General features: G+C 45.1%; 1 pseudogene; it reads right to left on the bottom strand.

The window, feature by feature from the left end:
- Nucleotides 1-708: 708 nt before the first annotated feature.
- LOC111982527 (leucine-rich repeat-containing protein 75A-like) lies at nucleotides 709-24,189 on the bottom strand (annotated as a pseudogene).
- Between the last annotated feature and the right edge of the window lie 839 nt (nucleotides 24,190-25,028).

Here is a 25,028-nt window from a genome sequence, read left to right as displayed (position 1 = left end):
ATCTGGGCTCCTAGAAATAACCTGTTCGACGATACTGATCTGAGCTCCGTCATGTTGCGTATGTGCTACTCGTCTGGAATTTTACGGATTCCTGTACTGGTTCTGTCTGTCTGTCTGATCTTGTCTGTTGGAATGTTCTATTCCCTAGCCCGTTTATACTGTCTGTCTACCGTACCCTCTGTTGACGTTGTCTACCTACCCGTCTGGTATCTGCTCTGTCTGTCTACGTCTGTTTGTCCTGTTCTGTCTGTCTGTCTGTCTGTCTGTCTCCACCTCGCTACGCTTGTGCGTCGTTGTCTGTCTCTGGCTCTGTCTGTCTGTCGCTGTCTGTCTGTCTGCTGTCGTCTGTCTGCTCTGGTCTGTCTGCCTGTCTGTCTGACATACACAGTCTCTCCACAAAGAGGGAACAAGTGACAGGCACAATAAGCATTCATCCATCTATAGGACAGGATGAGCAGGGAGTAAAACCTGAATGAAACATCTCATATGTGCCAGATATGACATACCCACATGTACATTAGAAAAATGTAAATTTTTTCTACATTTGATATATAATAAATCTATTACTCTTTACTACAGAGGATTATAATCCTAATTCATAATGAAACAACAATAAGAGTTATCAACACGTCCTCCTCTTTCAACCTGGATTGTCATCTCCCTAAACTGTACATCCGTGACGAACAGTCCACCCAGATCAGTTTGGTTATTCCGGATCCATTCCAGCAGGTTGAGATGACAGAGTCCCTCCCCCAGATGTCCAACACAGAAAAACAAGTTCCGGTTACCTATGCATTCAATGACGCTATCTAACATTATAGCAACGTTCACTGTTTGCTGGTACTGCTCTCCTCTCCTTCTAGACAAAACGTGGGAGGGGAAGTTACAAGCAGAGTGGACTGGGGTTCTTGCTCAGGTTAGGTGGTTTAAGGGATCAGTCCCCTCTCTCCTTCATCCTCCTTCATCAGCTCAACCACTCCTGAGGAATGCTGCGATTGGCTGGAGCACGACAAGTGGGAGGACTCACTCTGTGTGTCTTCCTCCTCTAGCTCCGCCCTCTCCACCATCTTCCTAATTCCCTGCCCCCTTGTCTCCTCCCTCCTCTTTCCCTCCTCCTCTGCTCCTCCATTGTCCACATGCTGTCCTCGATCTCGTTCTCCTTCCCCTGCACCTCCAGGTCAAAGTCAGCAACTCTTCATCATCTCCTCAATCTCCGTCTCTCCGTCCAACTCCCCCTCCACCTCCGACCTCAGTTCATCCATGCTCACTGTCCTGTTGGTGTCATCCCTGTCATCGTCATCATCCCCCACCCTCCCCTCAGGCTCGCTGGCCTGGCTCTCACCAAACTCCAGGATGGTGGGCAGGTTGCCTTGCTTGGGGCAGCGCTTCCTCAGACTCACCAGGAAGGGCTGGGGCAGGGAGAAGATCCACGTTGTTGCCCAGGTCGATCCACGTGACACTGGGGAAGCTGGCCGGGTCCTTCAGGCTGTCCGTCAGCTCCTTGAGGACGGCACGGGTCAGCCGGTTGCCGTTGAGGGCCAGGGTCTCCCAGGCGGGCAGGGCGGCCAGCGTGGGCAGGAGGAGGAGGAAGGCGTCGTCGGTGAGCTCGGTGAAGCCCAGCTCCAGGCTGCAGATGATGGGCGCGTGGCGCTGCAGATAGGCACAAAGGCGCTCCATGCACGCACTGTCAGGGGGATGCCCGAAAGGTCCAGCGCCCGTTAGGGGGAGGGTCGACAACATGACCTTGAGACTGGAGGGGGGGGGGGGAGAAGAGAGCGTAATCAGTTACATGTCAGGTAGCGTGTGTTAACCAGTTATCTCCAATCCAAAATATGTATGCAAATTGTATTTTTCCCTAGCACAAAACACGGCAAAGGTCCATATATCATATAGTCAATAAAACTATAAGGGTGACGCATTGAGCTTTCAATGAGAGCCACATCCCCCCGACAGGAAGGGTATTACACAACTACACCATTATAAGAGCCTGTGATGAGACAAGGACAGCGATGACAGACAGCAGGAGCCCCAGGCGTAGCGACAGGTAGGTAGACCAATTACATTACTATCTGTAATACTGTTGTTGTCACCATTTCCTGACACTTCATGTGCTGAGGGGCAGAGAGGTGAGAAATGGGTTCACCCGCTTACATGGAAAGGTTTGCAGAGAGATAATTAGAGGAGGAGAGTTGGGGAGAGTGACAGAGAGAGAGAGATGTTTTAGTTTCTACATAATTAGCAGTCTGCCAGTCTGTGTTGCGTTTCCGTTTGCAAATCTGTCCATATGATCCACACAAACAAATGCGATGAGAGTGAACAGGGAGATTTTCTGCCGACCTCATCGAACCAAACAAGTGGATCTACGTGGCAGAGCTAGAGTGTTCAAGCGTTTTGGCATAAGCTTGTGTCTTAATACTGTGGGTGACACCCAGATGTGGAGTGTCTTTGAATTTGGTCACTATGAGTCACATAATAACATAATGATTCCAGCGATGTGAGTTCGGATGACTTCGGAGGAGATACACAACGGTCTTTTTGCTGTCAGTCAAAACGCAGTAAACAACTCAGCGGCCTTGTGGTTAGAGTGTTCGCCCTGAGATTGGGAGTTTCGATGTCCAGCCAAGTCATACCAAAGACTGTACAAATGGGACCTGATGCATTTTTGCTTGGCACTCAGCATTAGGGAGACAGATTGAGGGGTAAGGCCCTGCAATAGACTAGCGCACTTCCCAGGGGGGTGTACTTGTACATCAAGCTGCCTCATGCTATAGAAACAGGACATAGGCTCCCACTCCTATGAGCTGTTCTGGGTTTCCCAAGGCTACTTACTTTACAACAAGCAGTAAAACGCTGATTGGAAATGAGGTAATGTCGTTTGCTCAGAAGAGTATCTGTGTAGTTTGGTGTGTAGGATGTGTAAAGAAACACTCTAAACCTAACAATGACCACAGAATAAAATGAGAACTAGGAAGAAAGTGGGGAAAGACACAAAGAAAGAAGCGTGTCTGGATAATCCAGACCTCAGGGGGTAGAAGAAGACAAACAAATGTTCCAAAGTAGAAATGTTCGACATGCACTCACAACACATGGTGAAAAGAAGCACAGCAGGAGTCTAGTGCTTGGCAGTGAATGAACTGCACTGAATGAAGGCCTGCTCTGCATTTTATCCCAATAAAAGGAAAAGTGAGATCAGACTTGAATGCCTTCCAGGTACAAATGGAAACAATACAATGCATTTGAGGCACAATGAGGTCCGGACCCCAATTATTACTCAAGAACCCCCCAAAATGTACCGTAACAATAGTACATTTCCCTCCCAATAGCTGTGTAGTGCCAGGATGTGAGCCAAAGCAGAGACTCATTTATTAGTTGGTCCAGGCATATAATTACTCGAAGTGGACTTATCACAGAACGTTGACTTGAACGTGAATGTCCATTATAATTATAATTATATGGGTCAAGCACTCTGCTCTAATCCGTCACCAACATTGAGACATGGTGCAGTCCCACATATGCTGCTAAATCATTCCAGATTTTGTTTTGTTATTAATATTAATTACTTTAAAAAAAAAAACGTTTCAGAACTTCTCTCTAGCTAATGACTTTTTATGGGAATTGGGTCAAAGCAAACAAATGGAATTACTAGAACGGGAAAATCCTTCAGACGCTGTACAATTGATAGTACAGTCACATGGCTGACGGCCCACCCAACACGGAATGTTGACTTAAATATCTGTTCTAGTAATTCTTGGTCTATGGGTCGAAGTCAATGGTCCCTGGGTTATGACCTCATGATGAATGCCTGGCTCCCTCTCAGGATTCCCCCTGTGACTTCTCCCCTGATAGTTTTAACTAACAAATCTAAAAAGCAGAGCAGAACCTAAACAAAAACAGAGGAAACGTCATACAGGACATCAATCCCACACTTTCAGATTGGCTTCCAACCAGAATCCCACGCTTTAGACTAGCCAAACGCTGAGCCGAGTCCTGTCCCTCTCAGACGCAGGAGTCAGGACCTTAGGGGCATAGATACTACATACCACATGGGGACCGAGTAGATTGACTAACAACATACATTAAAGCTAAGTTACACCCATTTGATAGGCAGTTTTATGTTAAAAGGATGTTTGGGGTGTGCAAAAGAACGACAGTACTATAGGTTTTCCTCTTCTACTGAGTGTTATGATTAGCATGCTAACTGCTAGCTGTGATTAGCATGCAGAAAGCTAGCTGTGTTGGAACAGAGGCTCTTTGATGAGGCTCATTAAGGGGGACACCAGTGACTTGGCTGTGAGGTCATCATCATGCAGTACCATCGATGCGGGTGAGACAAATATCAAGTGTGTTAATGATAATAACAGAGTAAATCAAAACAGTTGTATTAAACTATTTCCTTGCATTGAAACTGGAGACAAAGTGAAAGCTTCTAAAGAATTTAGAAGTGAACATGGCTTCAGTTTTCCCTGTATTTAATGAACGATATCCAAAATGATTACATATCTAAACAGACAAGGACACTTGAGGTTCAACAAGGTTCTTTGCCCTGGCCATCCCTTTTCTGATAGAGGCCTTAACCTTCTCACCTCCTAGTCACCTCTCATCTAATCTAATCACTGATGTCCCTGATATATTTTCCTTCCATCCCTGTACTGTATCTATTCCTCCCTCTCATCTCTTCTTCTCTTCTTCTATTATATTCTATTCCATTCTCTCTCTCTCTCTCTTTCTCATCAATTATCACCAACACAGCAGGTGAGCACACAGTGGGTGACAGTAGCAATTATTTTCTCGCCTCCTCTTTCCTGTGAGAGAGGTGAGAGAGAGCAGACTCTCCCCTCTTCTCTTTCCTCATCTATGTGCTCACCGTGAAAGAGGTAAGGAGAGCAAGTTGACTTTATTTATGCATTCCGATTCTCGTACCCTTCTCCAGAAGTGTCCACTTGTTCAATCCTCTACGTGCATTTAAAAGCATTGGATTGGCGCGAGAATGGCTGACGGGAGCTTGCACCATATTCCACACGAGTCCATTTGTGAATTCAGCCACAAGTCAGTGCAATGAGACACTGTTGAGTGCCCGGAAGGAAGAAGATCCTCTGAAAAGGAAGCTTGTTTCACTGTTTCCCCTCAAGGATAGACAATAGATTTCATCTCGCCAATAAATTCATCCGCCTTGCCCTCTCTCTAATCTTGCTTCTCTCAAGTGAAGTATGTGTGGCAGTAGAAGTCTCAGTCATAACTGAATGGTCTCTGAAATCAGTTCAATGTTAAAACAATCTTTCACAATGTTACGGGTACGGTATAGTCAAACGTCATCCAGAGCGAGAGCAATGTACCATTTTACACATCGGCTACTGAACGGTTGGGGACCGTGCCTTACATGATTGAAAATATCAGAATATAAGGTTGCTTTAGCATTGCTATCCTGTCCCCCATCTACAGCATGTCTCTCCTTTGCCAATCCAGTGAGCACAGATGACATATTAGATATGAAAGCATAGGTATAACGCTCCCAGTCTCTCCAGAGTCTTAGGTGTGTAAAAGATAGATCTGATACTGATAGCACAAGAGCACACATGCAAATGAGAGGAGCAGACGAGCAACAGCCTCTAGGCAATGTTAGCTGGTCTGAAGAGGAAATGGGATAAGTAAGGACATAGTGCCAAGCAGTTTAAGTCAGAAGGGAGAAGATAAAAAAAGAGAGAGAGCGAGAGCTAGCGTGAGAGAGAGAAGAGGGGGTAAAAAGCCACATACAAATTGAGAGAATGAATATTAATGGTGCAACCTCTTTTGCATATCATAACCATTATAATGTGACCCTGTCTTTTCGCTCGCATTGTGCATACCGGTCAAATGAGAAGAGAATAGATTGAGGGAGAAAGGGAGAAAGGCAGTGAACACGGACTAACGGATGAGGAGGGAGAGTGAAAGAAAGCCGTCTGAGACTTGGGAGACACACTGAAAGCTCCTGGTGTCAGGCTGGTTATTGATTAGTATTGTGCAGTGTTCACAAAACGGCGGCCCGTAGGGGATTTTATTTGTCCCCCCCCCCCCCCCCACGTTTTCTGAAAAAAATCGAAGACATAAACGTCTGTAAAAACACCAGCAAATCTGTTTCAAGTGATTTTAATTTTGGAAATCTGTTCCAAAATATTCCCAAACATAATAGAGAGATACAGCATGTGTGATTGTATACAAATGTAAGCAAGGTTTGAAATTATGATGTTTTAGTCAAATGTTATATCTGTTGGGCTTCTTGCTGTCAATTTGCAGTAAACAAATGACTTGTAATTATGTTCCGGTCCCTTAACCATCCATCCGCTCAAGAAAAGAAATGCGCCCGTGGCTGAATCTAGTTGAGGATCCCTGGTCTGGTGGCTCCACTCTGCAGACCCACTCTAAAATCCCTGTCAAGTGAGCTTCATACAAATCTCTGACCCTTGGTGACCTGGTGACACCATTCTTCAGTGACATAACGCAACCCTAGTGACAGCAGTGCCATTGCAATATAATGAGTGTGGTATTAGGTGTCAGCTAGTCCATTGACAGCAAAGATGATGTCACTTTTCCCCTGTTTGTGTGTGTGTGTGTGTGTGTGTGTGTGTGTGTGTGTGTGTGTGTGTGTGTGTGTGTGTGTGTGTGTGTGTGTGTGCTGTCTCTTATACACATCTAGATGTGTATAAGAGACAGGTGTGTGTGTGTGTGTGTGTGTGTGTGTGTGTGTGTCTCACCTTGTCCTGGTCATCTGTCTCTATGGGAGACGGGCAGAGCTACGGTTGGCTCTCATTACTGCTCCATTCACTTCATTATCTCTGTCACCACATTCAACTCTACTTCTTAGATCATTACAGCTGCCACTCATTGTTTTGTGTAGGCTTGACGTACACACACGCGCAAACACACACACGCGCTAGTCCTAATTTGACAGTTGTTTACTTGGTGGCCACCAAGCATCTGTTCTCTCTTGGCTTACAGCGGTCATCACTGTCAGTTCACACAGTCTTGCTGCAGGGACCAGCGCTGTTCATTTAGTTGGCTGTACAGTAGATCCTCACTCCAATGCATAGACTGCATAAAGCCTTTAAATTCTAAAGAACGTTATCAGACAACAGCTAGTATTTTTTTTTTATCATCTTTTCTTAAGGACATTATAGTAATTTAGCAGACGCTCTTATCCAGAGAGACTTACAGTAGTGAGTGCATACATTTTGTACTTATGCGTACTGGTCCCCTATGGGAATCAAACACACAACCCTGGAAGTGCCATGCTCTACCAACTGAGCCTCACAGGACCTTAATCTGTGTGTGAGTGTGTGTGTGTGTGTGTGTGTGTGTGTGTGTGTGTGTGTGTGTGTGTGTGTGCGCACGCGTGTGTGTGTGTGTGTGTTTATGTGTACGGTGCTTGCGTGTGTGTATTCATGTCTATACATGCATGTGGCCATATGTGTGTGTCCATCCACACATGTGTGTGTCCATCCACACATGTGTGTGTCCTTGCGTGTGCGCGGTGCGTGCTGGGGTCATGACCAATCCAGAGCTGAGGCAGAGTGGATGAGACAGCAGAGGAGGAGGAGGAGGAGGAGATGAGCCCTCTCCTCCAGTGCTCCTGTCCCCCATGCTAATTAGCTAGCGGCTAATGAAACCCATGGCAAAAGGCATTAAGGGCCCCGACTCCTCCACCACAGAGACAGAGGCACGGAGACAAGATTCACGGAGATAAAGCTAAAGTGATCCACAGAACACATTATATGCCGACCTGGGTTCAAATACTTTTTGCAATCATTTCAAATACTTTAGCTAGGCTCGCTCTGAGTTTGCCTTGTACAATAGAGCCAATGGAATAGTCCCAATAGTCCCAAAAGCCCACCCCCTGTCACTCTAAGCAGACTAAAGCCAACAGTTAAAGTGTTTGACAGATTTTAAATAGTATTTGAGAAAAGGTCTGATTATATGCAGAGCACTCCGTGTCTGTGAGTGTTAGTCAGTAAGATGGAGATATTGAAGAGGTTTCCTCTAGCTACCTCTGTAATTACAGATGGAATGGTGGAGTCAAGGAGGACCCGGCAGGCATTAACATGCACAGTGTTACTCTACAGTAGAACCCAGGCACTTACTTCAGACTACGTGACAAGACGGAGTTTTCATAACTAGCAAACCGTGTCCCAATAACCTTCTCAAAACCTTTTCAAATGACATACTGATGGGTGACACTGAACTGGCCTTAGTCGTCTACGCAGCACAGCTGTGTACCCATTCCATAACGAACAACATCAGACTCGATCTGACAAACAGCAACACTGACAAACAGAACGCATCTCTCCTGAAAGACAGACACACAGACACCGTTCTGAGGGAGGACGCCCACGAGGTTAGGTCACAGAAACAGGGTGTTGATCACATTAGCACTGTACATGGCTCTCAAAGTCCAGTGTGATTACCATAGAAGTATAATTACCAGAACAGTCATCATTTTAATTATATGGTAATCCCACTGGACTGTCAGAGACGTTTAAATATAATTATATTTCTATGGTCAGAGCCGTGTACAGAGCTAATGTGATTAGAACCCTGCTCTGTGGGCTACCGCGTAGGCGTAGTATTGTCCCTTCTAGGAATCCTATTTCTATGGTGATTACACTGTGGAACGATAGCAGGTGATGGGAGAGCTCAGAGCTGTAATGATAAGAGAGACTGGAGACAGAGAGAGAGAGCTGGGGAACATGTGGGCTGTTAATCCCTTTGCTCCCGTGTGTGTGTGTGTGTTGTGTGTGTGTGTGTGTGTGTGTGTGTGCGTGTGGCCCTACGGGAACAGGCTCAAGCTAGAGCTCTGAGGATATAAACACATCACCGCTGGGCTCCTTGTAATAACCACCTCCATGGTCAAAGGACCCATTACACGCTATATGGAAACAGTTACACCATAAAACACGTTGGAAGTTGTTACACAGGAACATAACGCGCACACACACACACACACACACACACACACACACACACACACACACACACACACACACCAACTCACACACACAGAAGCACGCCAGCATGCATGCAACAACTCCCAAACCCACACAGACACTAGTTCACCAGTAGCATGCGGTGCAGCAGCTGTGCTGTATAGTGCACAGCCCTGAGAGCTGGAGGATCTGCATCACTGGTGGGGAGCGTGCAGCACACACACCCATCTGTAGGAGCTGTCATTCACTGACTCACTTAGCTGAGTAAATATTACTCCCGTTCATCAATGTAGTCCCGGGTAGAGCAGTTAGAGCTAGGGGCGGAGTGAAGGCTGCTGGGAATAGATGATTTATGAAAAGATGAGATAAGGTCTGTGTGTACAGGCTAGGTTTCTGTATTGCACTTTGTGACATCGGCTGATGTAAAAAGGGCTTTAGAAATACATTTGACTGAATTTGATTGAATTTGATTGATACACAGAATTGTTCTAGATTACATTTATACAGAAACACACGCAGTCACACACAGTCGGATACACATGCACGCAAAAGTAAAGGCACACACACACACACACACACAAATAGGATGTCTTGTTTTAGTTGAGTTAGACTGGACTAGGCCAGACACACACACCAGATGACGTGGCATTTTCGTGACTTCCTCTGCATCGACCAATGAGGGAGGAACTGGGAAATCAGAGAGGATGCTAGGAGAAACGATGATTCAGTCTGATCCTTCGGCCCAAGATGCCCCGTCAAGCCTTTTATTTGCACAAAGTAATCACATTCACTAACGAAAAATAGGCCTGCCCCGTGCAAGTCTGCCGTTTTTGCATGTAAGCAAAAGAGTGCGCCAGTCCACTGATCCAGAATTACATTAGGAAATGAGACACTTACATTTGAGAAACTTCCGTACAATGATCATAGCTTCTTCTGTGTGTGTATGCTGCCTTTGACCAAACTTTCTCTCTAGTTCTATTGACTCCACACACACAATGTGTCCCCTCACCATGCCAGTGGCTTCCTCTTCAGTATGCCCTGCCGTCTCCACTGTGAGTGTGGGCTCAGGTGATAGGTCAACTGGCGACATACCTTCTCCATGGCACCCAGAGAATCCTCCCCCTGAGAGAGCGAGAGAGAGAGCGGGAGAGAGAGAGAGGGAGAGAGAGAGAGAGAGCGAGAGTGAGAGCGAGAGCGAGAGCGAGAGCGAGAGAGCGAGAGAGAGAGAGAGAGAGTAGGTTAACATTGGCTGACAGGGGACCAGCGGAGATGAGTGGCAGCAAACAAACACTTCTTCCTTTGTCTGTGGTGACAGGAGAGGACCTGAGGAACTAAACACTCTCTCCCTCTCCCTCACCCACTCCTTGCTGGGGAGGGAATGCACTTCCATATTAAAACAGACAGAGTAGGTTAACATTGGCTAACAAATTCATATTGTGAGCCAAGGTGCTACCCTGTGGTCCTCTATGCACCTGTTTCAATCTTCAGAAACACTAAGTATTGACGGCAGGTTTTCACAACGACAACACCAGCAAACACATCCACTAACATACTGTATATAGTGACATATAAAACAGCGGCTCAGAAAAGACATTTACGGAGAACACGGAATGCTCTTACCATGGCCGTTAGAAGAAAAAAGTAAAGGGTGGCACGGGTCTGGAAAGATATTAATACAGTACATTATTGTCTGTGACGTCATATCGACGCCCTATTGGTTAATCTGCTATTCTACACCTCGATCATCGGCCCCAGAAGGCCAGTTGGTGCTCTTGGTGGTAAGATCACTAGAAATGAAATAGAAGCCATTATATCAGGCCACTTAGGTTTGTTATTCAGGGAGAGAGATAATTAACGGTCTCTGGTTCAGACTGGTAAGCGGTTCAACGGTCTGCTCTACTGCGCTGTTCCCAGTGTGTGTGTGTGTGTGTGTGTGTGTGTGTGTGTGTGTGTGTGTGTGTGTGTGTGTGTGTTCTCTCGTCTCTGTGTGTGGTGTGTGTGGTGTTGTGTCTCTCTCTGTGTGTGTGTGTGTTGTTCCCAGCTCCCTGCCTGTGTCCTCTGGAGGTAAGACATATTACATTATTGATGTCTCCACTTTCTCCTCCACTCGTTCAGCGAGCCCTACTGACGTGGTAACTATACCAAGCATGTGTACCGCCAAATACGCATCTTGTGGATTATATGATTGTGTGTGGATGCCCGTAGTACAGTAACACAGGATTTTATAGCTCTTGCAATTTCCTTTGAGCAGATGTGGTCACACCAGTGCTAGCTGTAACAATATTGTTAAACATTTTCACCAAAAATGAGATATTTAAAGTAATCCGTTATTAGCCGTTCGAAGTATGAATCTATATTTAATTTGATATTAATTTGGTGTAATAAACCTGTTTATGGTGTGGAAAATGTGGAATTAAAAGCCTCTCTCTGTCTGAACAGTAGTTTGTGGGAGTAGGGGAACAGGAGGTGGGCAGGGAGGTATCGACCAGTCTGTTAGTGGTTATCAATACTCTGCACTGGCGCTAACTCTCTGCATCCCAAATGGCAACCTATTCCCTGCATAGGGCTCTGGTCAAAAGTAGTGCACTATGTAGGGAATAGGGTGCCATTTGGGATGCGTCCCCCCTCCACTGTTCTGATACAGGCAGCAGACTAGCAGCATATGCTGGGCTACTGAGGGATTCCTCTCCATGCTGTGTCCACAGGCCTACATATGTCTACAACAACCAGCAGACTCTGTCTCAGACAGCCAGACAGACACGTGTACAGGATTACACTGTACTGTGGCAAGATACTGTTCTGGTAGTAGGGTAGGGAGAGGCAGCTATACTTTTACTCAGAGCCATCTATTTACATATATATGGGGCTCTGGTTTTCCTTCAATAGTGTAGTTATCGATCAACTGTACAGCACTGTATCAAAAGGAAACATCACACGCACGCACACACACACACACACCTTGAGATGCAATCTGCACTGTAAACCCCTCTCAAGTTCTGTTCTATTTGGCTTCCTGACCTTTACAACAAACATGACAAGGACAATGAATTCAATAGCTACCGACTCCCCGCTGTCTCCTCTCCTAAGACCCAATCAAAACTAGCTGAAAGGAAGTGCAGTACGGTCAGTGTGATATGGCTGGCTGTGTGTTGTCACGGGTAGAGCAGAGCTATGGGCTCAAAGAGTCTGAATACACAGCACACACACACACACACACACACACACTTCATTCGGAAAGTATTAAGACCCCTTGACTTTTTCCACATTTTGTTACGTTACAGCCTTATTCTAAAATTGATTCAATTGTTTTTGTCCCTCATCAATCTACACACAATACCCCATAATGACAAAGCAAAAACTGCTTTTTAGAATTTTGGGCAAATGTATTAAAAATGTAAAATATTACATAAGTATTCAGACCCTTTACTCAGTACTTTGTTGAAGCAGTATTGGCAGCGATTACAGCCTTGAGTCTTCTTGGGTATGACGCTACAAGCTTGGCTCATCTGTATTTGGGGAGTTTCTCCCATTCTTCTCTGCAGATCCTCTCAAGCTCTGTCAGGTTGGACGGGGAGCATCGGATGGTGCCAGGGAATTTAACCCCGGTCTTTAGTGGGGAGACGGGTGACCTGTCTAAGTCAGCTGCGTTAACGCTAGTCCACGGGCTCTGCATGACTTGCAATCATTTTTTATTAAGTATATATTGGTTTAGATTTTTTTTTTTTTTTATTCAATTCACCCCAGAATAATTTCTTACAATGTGGCTGTATGGTTGAGTGGGTAAAACTTAAATGAAAAGTACCATCGTACTGCTTCTCCTGATTCTAATCTGTCAAAATAAATCATAAAATAATAAAGGTTAAAAGAATATTCTCCATAGGCCCTTATCATGAATCAATATTTAGGATATAAACCATTTAAATTTGTAAAACATTGATTGTATGAAAAACAACGTCTTGGTGTTTTGATGCTGCCTTTTACACGCACTGAAAACCCAAAAAGTGTGTTCACAACACTTCCTTAAAAACACCAATATTCAGGTTGAAGAGCCACTTTGGGCGTTTCAGAGTAGTACATTTCTGTTTTAAAACTCTTTTTGTGTAAGGAAACACTTATATTGGGTTTACATTCAAACACACTCCAAACACCAGATCAGCTTACCGGCACAACATTTCATGGTTTCACTACACAATCATGGTGTTTTGAGACCTTCTATTTTTACCGTGTACACTAAGACACACTCTTTCTCCCGCCCTCCTTCTCATCTACTCCCTCTCCTTTTCCCTGCCTTCCGTGCTCGCTCGCTTGCTTTTCCTCTCTCTCTCCCTCTCTCTCTCTCCACTACATCAACACATAAATCTGTTTCTCTCATCAGCACCCAGAAACAAAATAGTCTCTCTCTTCGTGACGCAGGTTGACTAGTAGTTTACCCATGGTGTTATGCGTTGTCATGGTGTTATCAATAACATCCTTCCATCGCTCATCCTTTCGGGTTACCACAAAGCCTAACTGTGTGAAACACTCCGCACAAGCAGTTCCCTCACAGGAAAAATACAGTTATTTGAATTTAATTTAATTTAATTGTTACAGGGCTGAAAATGGCAGCAGACTGGGAAAGAAAAAGAGCAGGCAAAAATAAACACCTGGGATCACAATCTGCCAAGCTATTTTTTTAAAGTACGGGTTCAAATTGTGGCCAAGCAGAGCAGTAACAGGAGGAATGTGGGCTTAATCGGTCTCTCAGAGACGTTTCCTATAAGTTTTAAGTTTAAAGTTGTATTGTCACGTGAACAAGTACAGTGAAATACCTTTCTTGCAAATGCTTTCCCAACAATGCAGTAATCAATATCAGTAGTACTATAAAAAAAAGAAAACTACTGGTTACTACACAAATATAGATGTTTACTGTCTGTGTGTGTTTGTGTCTGTGTGTGTGGTGTGTGTGTGTGTGGTGTGTGTGTTGTGTGTGTGTGTGGTGTGTGTGTGTGTGGTGTGTGTGTGTGTGTGTGAGTGGTGGTGTGTCGTGTGTGGTGTGGTAATATTGTGACTGGAATTCGCTCCTCTATTGATGAGCGACAGCACTGCAGCACTGAGGCTCGGAGGAGGCCAGTATTTTCATTAGAGTGTGACTCATGAAGAGACACAGAGGCACTGCTGGTACTGTCCGTGTCTGTCGTCGCCCCTGCCGTCTGTCTGTCCGTTCCCCCTGCTGGTCGTCTGTTTGTCGTTCCCGCTTAAGCCGTCCTGTCCTGTAGTTACCTCCTGCTGTCCTGTCCCTGTCTGTCGTTCTGTCTGTCTGTACTGCTGTCTGTCTGTCTGCCTTGCCTGCCTTTCCCCTCCCTCCGTCTCCTCCCCCATCTCTTGCCTATCCTTACGCCTGCAAGACATGTGTCCCAACCTTCCATAAAGACTAACAGAATCTCTGTCTCTTTCCTAGTTTCGTTACATCCCACTACCAGGCTAAATTTCATCATCTCAACTCGGTGAGGGCAAGACAGAATCACGCTGGTTAGAAAAGCAAAGGATATGGCATGGGTGAAATCAAAAAGGTCCTAATCGCTTCCTTTATCCATCATAACTATCTCAAATCTAATTATACATCTATACAAGAGAGAGATGTGGAGATACTCCTACTACATAGGAGTAGTAGTTCTTTTAAATCCTTCCTGGCATGATGAGTTTTCTAAAAATGCCGAGATTTTATCATGCCGTGAGGGGGTCTAAGCCAATCTAATAACTCTCCTGATTGGGTTTGTAATGAAGTGGAAGACTCGCTGAGAACTGGTGGATGAAGAGAGAGAGCATGACCTTGCCTCAACATCCCTACTGGGCATTAATGTGAGTGCATTTCCATTTTCCAAAACTCACAGGCATCTCCCAGCCAGATCATCATACCCTGTATGCAGAGAGATGACCTCAACCCAGAGTTCTGATAGTCATTAATGTCCTTCCCCACTCCCGTGGCTCAAAATGCGATGCTTGGATGGTATCTCTCTGTTTGCTCTCCTCTCACAACACACACACACACACACACACCATCCACACACACACACACACACACACACACACACAACACACACACACACACACACACACACACACCACACATCACACACACACACAAAGGATGTGAAACACACACAGAGGTACAACACAAATGCACTCACATTACATACACAAACAACCTCAGAGCACACTCATAACCTAATTTCGGTCCAAAGACAGGAAGGAAAAGAGATGGTCTCATTGACCAGCACACTGAATGAATGACGTCTGGAAGAAGTAATGTTGTGATGGGGGAGCGTATCTGTGAGGAGCACGTTATAATGGTTAATTAACACCAATTGCGTTTACATGCGTTTTTTTTACTAGGCCTCAACAGCACTTTAACATTTAACTCATCCCATCCAACAACACAAATAGCAGCCACCTGTACAAACTGTGTGTGTGTGTGTGGTGTGTGTGTGTGGTGTGTGTGTGTGTGTGTGTGTTGGTGTGTGTGTGTGTGTGTGTGTGTGTGTGTGTGGGTGTGTGTGTGGGTGTGTGTGCTGCGAGCCTGAGGGTATACTGTATGCGTGTGTGTGTGCCCACGCATGTGTACGTGTGTGTCTGTGTGTGCATTCGTGTACTTGCACATGAGTGCGTGTTAACATGTGCATATGTGCAGGGAGTGTTCGGTGTCCTACCGGGCCTGTCTTGGGGGGGCACTGGATGTATCTGGCCAGGCTGATGACGAGGTCGTGGGTGATGGGGTCCACCAGGTTCCTGAAGCTGGCGTAACGGTACAGCACGTCATCCAGAGACGTGGACTCCATCCCCAAGTCCTACACACAGAGAGAGAGAGAGAGACAGGAGAGATGTAGAACAAGGTTACATGATTAGAGCCAGCGGTTTTCACCAACCGTGTGACCGGCCCAGGAAAAACTATAACTCGCCTTTAACTTAGGCCCTGGGTTTTATGGGTTATACCACCTTGTCAAGACAACCTCTGGGCCCTACAGAATTCACCTCCGACCCGATATATCAATGTTACGTTAGTTTATGTGACAGTGACTGACTGACATACAGGAAACTAGCACACATCCGTATTGACTTGCACTCGGAGGTGGGATGAGCAAAAATGCAAACACTCACAAATGCCCCACTGCTAAAGCAAACTTAACACTGAAACCTGCTGATCCAGCAGTGTTGACTCAAACACTAACAGATAGTAGACTTCAGCACCAGGAAAGGGAGTGTCCTTTCCGCATGTCAGCAGCCCGACCGTCAAATTGAACACGACTTTTCCTTCAGGCGCGGGAAGTCTTTGTCAATTCATGCAAAGACCTTGGATTTGCTTACGCTCCTTAACGTAGACACCTGTGGGGAAATAGTGTTTTTATCTGAAGCTCAATCCATGGCAGACTATGGATTGTTTTTGCAGCTATTTTGAGGTTAGCTACTGGGTCTGCAAACGTTCTCTCTCTCTCTCAGCTCCCCATTGTGCTGTGTGTCTGAATGAGAATCAGAGCCTTGACACAGGTCATGGACACCCCTCAACTGCGTTCTCCTCTCTGTGAGAGACCAACCACTACAGAAGAGGTTTAGACAACTCAAGTCGCTACTACACATGTGCTTGACTTCCAGGAATATCAACAGGTGGATCACAGCGGTTTCAATACATACACAACATGGAGTCTTTTTTTGCTTTTTACCCTAGCATTGAGGCCACATCATGAATAACGTTAGAACTGTGTGGCATGCGGCTATTTGAGGGTGTGTGTGTGTGTGTGTGTGTGTGCGTGTGTATGCATCCATGACAGCTGGATGAGTCACAGGACATGAGGGAGGCAATTCTCCCAGTGCCCGCCGAGCGAAGCGATAAGAAATCAAGCAGCTATGCAAATAGATAACCCCTATATTGAAATGCATCTGCCATCTCTGTGTGTTATCTTCGGCACAGCACAGCAGGTTTAGGTACCGGCAGTTACAGAGGGGCCACGAATGGGGGAGGGGGGGGGGGGGAGGGGTGGGGGGGGGGGGGGGGGGGGGGGTCTGTGGTTCTAGCCAACGTAAAAACAACACGGCAAAGGCAGAATGAGACTTTGAGGTGGAGAGAGAGAAAGGACGGAAAGAAAAAAAGGACATTTGAGCAGCAATTCCCTCTAGTAAAGAAAAGGCCATGCATTTTTTATGTCAATTGTCCGGTATTAAAAATGAACGGCTATGACAACTAAAGCCGCAAAATTATTGGAACTGTAAAGTGGTGGCGGTGGTGGTGGCGTGAGAGGGAGGGTTAGCGGGGGAAGTGAGGACAATAAATTGTCTTTCATTCGAGTATTCCCTCCCACATCAATATTAGCCACATTCATCATCAAAGCAGTGGACTCCCTGTAAAAACCCTGCAAACGGACTGAGGAGAAATAGAAATTAAGAGTTTTTCGGTACATTAAGTGTTAACAGAGCAGCCCCTTCATTAATCAATTCCAATTTAATGGGAAATTCCATGGTATCCGGGCAACAACGGGGTGCACCTGGTTGCCAGTGAACTGAGATGCTTCTCTCAGTCTCTCCATCTTTTTCGAAGAACAGGCACTCTCTCTCTTCTCTCCCTATATAAGTCTCTCTCCCTCTACATCTCTTTCTCTTCCTCTCTCTACATCTCTTTCGGTCTTCTACCCCCAAATTAACTGGCAAGACAAACAGTAACAGCATCAGAATCAACAGTTTAGTTTCTAACCAACCTGTTGCTGTGAGGACTGATGGCATGGTGATTATACAATATTATACAACGGGTGGGTCTAATCCTGGATGCTGATTGGATAAAACCGTATTCCAGCGTGTCTATTCCACAATAAATTTGATCACTACTATAAAAAGCATCCAGAAATGATCTCCCATTTCTTTTAGATTAGCATTTGGTTTTCAACTGCAGAGATTTGTATAAACCTTGCTGTCTGTCTCTCCGACATTTGCAACATTGTTTCAATATTAAAATTTGATCTCCTGCTGTCCAGTAGTAATGCACGTGTCGGGAGTCGTGAGGAGACAGGCAGGCAGCTTTTCTCAGCCAGTCGAAATCATGAATCAGCTGTTGTTGTACATTACTATCTGTCATCTAAGTTGACTTAATATACATTTTAATGGATATATACAAAGGAATGTCAATAGAAAACAGGTCAAACTAAATGAAACGCAGCTACTTCGCAGTCTTTACAGCTTCAGGTTTGAAGGGATTGTGTTAGCTGTGTTGTTGGTTAGCTCCTCTGGCAACAGTGTCCTGACGAGAGAGCACATTTTCTATGCCAGGCGAAATCACACATCATTTATTAGATCCTTGTTTTGGATGTATCCAAATAAATATCACTAGAAAACAGCTTAAACAAATGCAAATACTTTGTTGTTATTCTGTCTGCACTGTTTGACATGACAGTAAGTTAGCTGTAGATGGCTAGCTAGCAAGCAAGGGATAAGAACGTTGCCAGCCAGTATGGCAATGGAACATTTAGACTTAAAGACTGGGTCGCGTCTCTGGCAACTGAACCGATAGAACAAACGACCATCCGGCTTGGGTAGCAACCCTAGATTTGCGTGTGGACTACATCTCGTGGAAGGATGAAATAGTATGAATACATTTATCAAAATATGTTTTTTTATTAAAATATGTCAATCATTATTTGAATATGTTGGTAACCCATTGTATAAAAGTGATAATGCCCTCGAAGCAGGTGTTTGGAGGATATATTGTCACGGTTTGCCAGACCTTGACTTCGTCTCTGGCCTAACAACACCCATGCCAATATATCCTCCAAACACCGGCTTCAGGGGCATTATCACGTAAGTGTAGCGGGCGTGTTTTGAAACTGAGGGCCACACTCTTAGAAAAAAAGGTGCTATCTAGAACCTAAAATTTTGTTTTTTTTGTCCTACCTGTTACTAAAAAGGGTTCTCCTATGGGGACAGTCGTTTTGGAACACTTTTCTCTAAGAGTGCAGAGCCAGAAGATTGATAATGACATGATAATACACTGTGTGTCCCTCCATGGCTTCATCTCAGCCTGGACCTATATTTACAAAGTGTCTCAGAGTAAGAGTGCTTATCTAGGATCAGGTCTCCCATCCTTATAATCTAATTCAGTCTTGTCGACAATACAAAACTGATCCTAAATCATCACTCCTACTACGAGACGCTTTGTAAACAGGCTCTGATCTCTGAACAACAACCAGCAGGGATTTTTTTTTAAATTCAAGCAGGGAGTCATGCTGAGACCACAGTGTCTTTCGCAGATGAGCCCTGCATGAACACATCAATAAACATCAATTACACTATACATATCTGTATACACATCAATTACATATAAAGCAAACACGAAAAGCAAAACACAATCATATGAAACAAGCACATTGTTCAGATTGAAACAAACACATTGTCCCTCTAACATCTGTCTGAATTGCACCAACTTTAAGGATTTCTGGGGATCATTCCACATAAGGCGTAACAAAAAAACTCAAAGCAGATTAACTCGGTGGAGATGGAAGGGAGTCCGGGTCTGGTAATTTATACGTCTGAAGGTTAACAATGAGGTAAGGGATGGTGGAAGTTTATGCAAGAGGGCTTTATAGACAAAAAGAGCGCCATGCATCAATCTACGAGACTTCAAGGAGCACACATTCTGATACATAATGAAATAATGTGTACTGAACCAATCGCCCGTAATAAAGCGCAATGCGCTATGATAAACTGCATCCAATAGAGCGGCAGATGCATTCATATAGACAATATCGCCATAATCATATAGATGACATCACCATAGTCAATAACCAGAATGAATGTTGACTGAATCATTTGTTTTCTGCTACTTAATGAAAGACAAGACCTGTTCCTAAAGAAGGAACTCTACGTTTCGTCCTATTTTAATTTCTAACTCATCAACATGCTTTTTGAAAGAAAGCTTTTTGTCAATCCAGATGCTGAGATATTTATAAGTGGGGGAAATGATCAATGAGTGCACCAAAAATCCTTAATGGGTGAGGATTGTCTGACCTCACCACTATGATCCATAGGTTAACCCTAAAGCCTTACATTTACACAGCTGGCGCCTTCAACCTGGAACCTCCATCTTCTGAGATAGGATAACACATGGATGGATTGATTGGTACATAGCCTCTATTTCCAGGCTTCTATTTTGGCAAAGCTCGAAATGTTTACAGGGAAGGCGACAATATGACGGCTATGTGAGACTAATTTGATCGTATCAAATTATACCTAGTGTTGAAGTAATGAAAATCAATAACCCTTGAGGGTGATATCAACAAAAGGAGTGAACCAATCGATGAAGTCCTGTCCGATATTCAATATAAAGTGTATAGGTTTGGTGGGATCTGGTGGATATAGCTTTCATGTGGGTCTTAACCACATCGCGAAGTTGGATGCATAGTGAAGTTCTCTTTCTTAATTATGTCTGGAGATAAATGTTATGAGGTAAAAGCACCTAAGTAGGAGAAGCTCTTCTACCAAATTCTCTCTATCCCTCTTTTCCTCCACTCTCCCTACTTACCTCCACTCCCTCCCTCTTTCCTGCCCTCCCCCTCGTTTCCTACTCTTTCTCTGTCCTTTCCCACATGGTCCAAACACACCAAGACGGTCGTGAAGAGGGCACGACAAAGCCTATTCCCCCTCAGAAAACTAAAAAGATTTGGTATGGGTCCTGAGATCCTCAAAAGGTTCTGCAGCTGCAACATCGAGAGCATCCTGACTGGTTGCATCACTGCCTGGTACGGCAATTGCTCGGCCCTTGACCGCAAGGCACTACAGAGGGTAGTGCGTACGGCCCAGTACATTACTGCCTGCCATCCAGGTACTCTACACCAGGCGGTGTCAGAGGAAGGCCCTAAAAATTGTCAAAGACCCCAGCCATCCCAGTCATAGACTGTTCTCTCTACTACCGCATGGCAAGCGGTACCGGAGTGCCAAGTCTAGGACAAAAAGGCTTCTCAACAGTTTTTACCCCCAAGCCATAAGACTCCTGAACAGGTAATCAAATGGCTACCCGGACTATCTGCATTGTGCCCAACCCCAAACCTTCTTTTACGCTGCTGCTACATATGCATAGTCACTTTAACTATACATTCATGTACATACTACCTCAATTGGCACGACCAACCAGTGCTCCCGCACATTGGCTAACCGGGCTATCTGCATTGTGTCCCGCCACCCACCAACTCCTCTTTTACGCTACTGCTACTCTCTGTTCATCATATATGCACAGTCACTTTAACCATATCTACATGTACATACTACCTCAATCAGCCCGACTAACCGGTGTCTGTATATAGCCACGCTACTGTCTTTTTACTGTTGTTTTTATTTCTTTACTTACCTATTGATCACCAAATACCTTTTTTGCACTATTGGTTAGAGCCTGTAAGTAAGCATTTCACTGTAAGGTCTACACCTGTCGTATTCAGCATTTCACTGTAAGGTCTACACCTGTTGTATTCAGCATTTCACTGTAAGGTCTACACCTGTTGTATTCAGCATTTCACTGTAAGGTCTACACCTGTTGTATTCAGCGCACGTAACAAATACACTTTGATTTGATTCGATTTTCTCCACTCCCTCATTTCATCCTCTCTCCCTCCTTTCCTACTCTCTCCCTCCCTCCTTTCCTCTACTCTCTCTCTCTCCCTACTTTCCCCCTCTCTCTCCATCCTCCCACAGGCCGATCGAGCCTGGCTGAATGGCATCACAGAGGAGCCACAAAGTGTGCCACTCCTCTAATTGCATCAGCAGCGAAGGCGAGCCGAGCCTCTGGGCATCTGTTTCAGCAACATGACACAGCCCAGGATGAGTTATGCTCCTCACAAAAACCATTGACAGAGGGGCAAAGGAGGTGCAGGGCGGGAGGGACATGGGAGAGTTGCAGGATGCATCTCATCGGCTTGTTATGGTATCACTACAAGAGCAGATACTGTAGATAGTCATTTACACCAACAGCTATCTGTCATCTAAGTTGACCTAATATCCTTTGGTCATTTGACTGTATTCCAATGCTGGGTCATATTCATCAGGGCACACCGAAGCAAAACATTTCATAACATTGTTCAACGGAAAACGACAACAACAACCGTTTCATATTGGCCAAGCTCAGGTAGCACCTCTCCGTTTCGTCCCATTATCTTCAGTTTCGTGCCTAGTGAACACACGACCCTGGTGTGACATAGAATGGAGGTGTAGTTTGAGTTGGTCTTCCTTAGTATCCACGTCCTCACCTCACTCAGACAGACAGTCCCTCTAGTTATGTACGTCCCTTAAAGTGAGGTGTGCCCACGGTGTCAGCGTGTCCGTGGTAGAGCTAATCACGACCTAACTGAGAGAAAGCACATCCAGCTTTCTAACGATCACACCTCTCTACCTGTCGCTGTATCAGTCCATCTGTCTGCCCTCCTCTGTCCTCTGAAGCTCACCTCCCTCCCATCTGTGTATCCCTGGACCAGTGAAGGACTTTAACAAGAGTTGATGTAAGCTAGACTCAGACTAGGATTTGCAGTGAACTGACATGGGATTTGGGGTTATAGTAGATGAAACACACGTGTGCACGCACATAAATACACACACACACACACACACACACACACACAGGAAAACACACACACATGAACACACGAGCACAAAGGTGCACAAACACACAGGCGCACACACATACAAACACACACACACACAGGAACACAGTCAAGAACATACCATAAACATACGTGCGCACACACTTACATATAAACACACACACACCTGCCGGAGTGTCTGCAGCATCTCTGTGGCCTTGTCCTGTTTGCCTTGCTTGGCCATCAGCATCATCTCCTGGATCATGCTTATCCGGCGCTGGTAGGGCGGAGGTGACCCTCCACGACTCAGCCGGTCCCCTGACCTCAACATGAAGGAGGTGAAGATGTCACCCCTCTCCTTGGTAGGGGTCCGTTTCCACCCGTGCTGTGGGCTGGGCCCAGCCTCTTGGCACCCGGCACCTTTGGTCTGTTTGGTGCCCATGTTCGGATGTTAGAATCTGCTGTACGAAATGACTTGCTCCCCCAGGCAGTCATGCAAGGCTGACTTGCATAAAAATATTTGTTTTTGCACTAAACATTAACCCCCCCATAAAGGGCTTAAAGTGGATAGGACCTCTGGGTTCGTTACCCACCTGACTCTTTGGACAACACACCTGTCCCCTCGTGAATGGTACACTGTCCAGCTGTTAGAGTGCAATACCAGTAGGGGAAACAACATCCAACACATTAATTCAGATTTGAATACAATGCCTAACTCACATAATAAGCTTGAGCGAATTGGCTGCTACGAGTGCCTACTATAAACACAAACAGAGAAACACTTAAAACCCCATAGGACTACACTATTCAACCCGGGACACAACCCAAAACTTTTGTTCTGCAATTCACGTAACATAGTCTATAAATAATTAAATGTTTTTCACACAATTTTGCTAGGATACAAATGTCAGAGCTATGTGAAATATGATCACCTCTCTCTGCGCAGAGTCCTTTAGCAAACGATGAAACAAATATTGCAAAAAAGCCCCGGGAATAGCCGTCTTCTAGACCACGAAATCATTTTAACGAATTCACTGTTATAACAATCGGCTGGTAAAAGCCCCTCAAGTCGGGAAGAGCTCGGAGGATGCTTCCCGCAGCATGGCCGCAAATACGGGGAGCAGCAGTCCCGCAGATCGCCAGCAAACTCCGATCGGATGCACTCGCTCACAGTGCTATCCTGGAGACGACTTAATTTCTGTCTTTCACATATAAACGGCTATCCTCTGAAGGGCCGCTCCTAAATTGATGTGACTGTCAGCGTCACGAGTGTCTCCTCTCCTCCCGTCCACATTGAAATCCTCTTCCCTTTTAATCAATAATTCCACGTATTCTGCGTCTGTGCAGAAAATGAAAAGGAAGCTAAACGAATGTGGTGGTGGCGATGGAGACAGGGCATGGTAATGTATACATCTTTATCTGCTCCGTTTGTTTATACACCTCTGCCTCTCCAAATAATTCACATGTGATGTCAACCTTTTCCTTTGCAAGAAATTGGATTCGTTGGTCCTATATTCTATGATTCGCTCTTCGAGGCATGTCCTGTTAGAACGGCCTCAGCAGTAGCCTAGGTAGAGTCCGGGACCTGGTCGAGGGTGTCTCTTGTCTGGACTGAATTAGGCTGCGCACTGTCGAAGGAGCGGACCAGAGCAGGCGCCGTGAGTACAGTGCGTGTGAGCGCTTCTCTCCTCAAGTCCTGGCACTGAGGGATGGGTTGGGCAGGCTGCTCCCCACTACAAAGACGTCCTGCCAAGAGGATATTGCAACTATAGCTAGGCCAACATCCATGATATCTTTGCCTTTTCTTCTGAACGGTATCTGGGGATGGGGTGGGCTAATGTAGAGGTACTCTAGTGCCTACAATAACCTATAATAATTAATAACACTCAGTACAGTGACATGGAAATACTTAGATAACATTATGACCGTGGCTTGTACATTAAGCACATTGCAAAGACTTCAGAGACTTTTACTCTCGTAATTGCAGACTTTCAAATGACATAAATCTGCAGTTTTGGTCTGTTTACATGAAGTGCAAATCATTGTATTGCGTTATTGACCTCTAGTGTTGGCTGCGTGGAATTACATATTTATTTTAGGGCGATAGTATTGTTTTATAGCATTATAGTGTAGTATGAAACTATAGTATAGTAGTTTATCTAAATATGTAAGTAGCCTATTTCTCAGATTTAAAATGAATAGAAATCCCTGCAGCTGATAGGCTACTACTCACTGTCATCAGATTTGAAATGGGAGTCAAAATTATATTCAGTATGCCATCAAATAACATTTCATGTTCAATAATTTAAAAAAGGACCTCACAATCATATGATATCAAGATGCGCAAGAACCAATCACAGCTCAGAGATACAACAGGAAAGATGGGGGCATGTTTGTAGCGGTTTTGGTTTAGCAGTGTGCCCTCGGTGATCATAACTAACAGCATAATCTAATATTTACCATTTGTATACTCTAACCTTCCCTTGGAAGGAAC

The sequence above is a fragment of the Salvelinus sp. IW2-2015 genome, linkage group LG22 (genome assembly GCF_002910315.2).
Source record: "Salvelinus sp. IW2-2015 linkage group LG22, ASM291031v2, whole genome shotgun sequence".
Classification (NCBI taxonomy): Eukaryota; Metazoa; Chordata; class Actinopteri; order Salmoniformes; family Salmonidae; genus Salvelinus; species Salvelinus sp. IW2-2015.
The sequence above is the reverse complement of the archived record's forward strand: the minus strand, read 5'-3'. Positions and strand labels throughout refer to the sequence as shown.